We start from the raw sequence: 3,106 nt of genomic DNA, 5'->3' as shown, positions 1-3,106 counted from the left end.
AAGAAGTACAAAATGTTTTTTGTAATTTTGTGTAAATATGTTATTCTGCCATTTACATATCAGGCAATACTGGGGATACAACATATCATTATATTGTGATTAAATATCACATATAATATAAATATAAAATATATAATATAATTATATTTATGAGAAATGTAAGGCTCAATCTGGGTAGTAAAATAATGAGGAGGAGCTTATTCCAATGTGCATCAGTACAAATACATGTACAGCGTTTCACCACATGACAAGAGGTCATAATCCTGCGTTCAGTTGTTCCTTCATGCTGCAATATGACCATCCTCAAAGGAATTGTTCTCATGTCTGTATTTTTAATAGGTGAGAATAAACAGATGTGATTTCATTTATAGAATATTATATTTTTATACATTTTCTGCAGATTTGTAAAACCTGAATCAACTATATACCTACAGGTGTAAGCGGCCAGACACTGACAGAGTCTGAGCCAGCAGTCCTTTAACCAGGAGGTTCTCACAAACTGACCTGTACCGGCTCTGGATTCACATTCAGTAACTACTGGATGGGCTGGGTCAGACAGGCTCCTGGAAAAGGACTGGAATGGATTGCATACATTCATGGCAGCAGCATTTACTTTTCCTCAACACTGAAGGGAAGATTCAGCATCTCCAGAGATGACAGCAAAAATCAAATATACCTTCATATGAGCAGTGTGAGGAGTGAGCACACTGCAGTGTATTACTGTGCCCGATAGCCACAGTGACACAGATGCTTATTTTGCTGAACAAAAAGCAGACAGCTGTGTTTGTAACATTTCTGTGTCACATCTCTTTGTCTCTTTTGAAGGTCCCATGACATAACCTTAAATGCCAATCTGAATAAAGTGTGTCCTCTATAATCCAGTATTGCTAGTTTGATTGCAATAAAGAAAGAGTAGTGCCCTATCGAAAAAGTCTAAAAAAATTTAAAAACTACTCAGTAATTTATAAATACGTACTACAGTACTTTATAAAATTGCATTTGCATACTCAAGTGCTCCCAGGATCTATCAGCAAAGGAACTGAAGTCTTCATTTTGGATTCTTTTGCTCTAAAATAAAACGCTGACACTCTAAAGTGTGAGTCGTAAGCAGCAGTAAAGTATTCTTAAAGCTCAACCATAAAAACAGAAATTACACATAAAGAAATGCTAAACTAAGCTAAAATGAAAGTAAATAGCCGTCTTTGCTTTCTCGTCATATTACAATTCTTATATCTATGTTATTTATGTAATAATATTTCAATTTTTAACATTATTGTTACCAAGTGTAAACAAATGTTGTAAACATGCTATTATTTTGCCTTTTTAAATATCAGGCTACACTGGAGACACAAAATATCAGTACACTGTGATCAAATATCAATAGAATTATAGAAAATTTGAGAAATCAGCAGGTCTGATTCACAGTATATTTCTGAACCTTTTCTCTATTTTTGATGTGTGATTTATGAGAAATTTAAGGCTGGACCTGTATGGTAAAATAATGAGGAGGAGCTTATTCAAATATGGATCAATACAAATACTTCCTGCATTGCACCACATGAAGGAATTGAGGACATTATCTTACTTTTGGACATCTCTTCATGCTGCAATATGTCCATCCTCAGAGGAGTTCTTCTCATGTCCGTACTTCTTATAGGTGAGAATAAAGAGAGTTTATTTGAACAGTATAATTTTATATCTTTTTGGAAATTTGTCAAATCTGAATCAATTATATTTCTACAGGTGTCAGTGGTCAAACTCTGACAGAGTCTGAGCCAGCAGTCCTTCAGCCAGGAGGTTCTCACAAACTGACCTGTACAGTCTCTGGATTCACATTCAGTAGCTACTGGATAGCCTGGATCAGACAGACTCCTGGAAAAGGACTGGAATGGATTGCACACATTTATGACAGCAGTAACATTTACTTTTCTTCAACACTGAAGGGAAGATTCAGCATTTCCAGAGACAACAGCAAAAATCAAATATACCTTCAAATGAGCAGTGTGAGGAGTGAGGACACTGCTGTGTATTACTGTGCCCGATGGCCACAGTGACACAGATGCTTATTTTGCTGAACAAAAAGCAGACAGCTGTGTTTATGCTACTGATCCTCCAACTGAATGAATACACTTTTGTATGTCTATCTTGAAGACCCCATGAAGGAAAGCTTTCACTGTCAATATGAATAAATATTAATATTGAAATTATACTCAAATCTAATCAACACAGGGTCTGAATTATACATACTGGTTCAAAAAATTATACACACCCAATTGTATTAGTAAATCAGTGATGCTGAACTTTCCAAAATGTCATGACCAAGGCCTTCCTGAACCTCCTGCTAGTAATCATGATGGACTACGTTTGAAAAGTTTGTAACTGACAACACAGACAATGAAAAAGTGTTCTGGAAGATAAAGATGGTCGGATGAAGCAAATATATTTTAAAAAGTAGAAGTGAGGCATTCAATGCCCAAGAACACTGTACCAACTGTTAAACATGGTGGTGGTAGTCATATGCTACGAATCTTTTTGGAACTGATACATTGCACAAATATGGAATAAGGAGGACTACTTCAGAATTCTTCAGCATAAGCTCAAACCATCAGCTGGATGGTTGAAACTTGGACACAACAGGGTGTTCCAACAGGACAATGACCCCAAACACACATCAAACGTGGTTGTGGAATGGATGAAGCAGGCTGATATTAAGCTTTCGGAATGGCATCATCAAAGCCTTGACCTCAAATATATGCACTGTGCTTAAAATTGAGTTTATGCCACAAAATGGTGGTGATATTCTGTTTAGCTTTCATAGTCGGACCCAATCAAATTGAGTTTTTATGGTGGAATGACCAGTATGAGTGCAGTTCTATTCATCATACAGATCTGACTAGATTTTGAAGTCCAGAGAGTTTAGCATATGCTCATGTTCTTTTGCTTTTGGGTTTTTGTAGGTGTAAGAGGTCAAACCCTGACTAAGTCTGAGCCAGCGATCATTAATCCTGGAGGATCTCACACACTGACCTGTACTGGCTCTGGATTCACATTCGACAGCTACAATATAAACTGGATCAGACAGGCTCCTGGAAAAGGACTGGAATGG

This window comes from Salminus brasiliensis, chromosome 12 (genome assembly GCF_030463535.1).
Source record: "Salminus brasiliensis chromosome 12, fSalBra1.hap2, whole genome shotgun sequence".
NCBI classification, from domain to species: Eukaryota; Metazoa; Chordata; class Actinopteri; order Characiformes; family Bryconidae; genus Salminus; species Salminus brasiliensis.
This window is presented reverse-complemented; position numbering follows the sequence as displayed.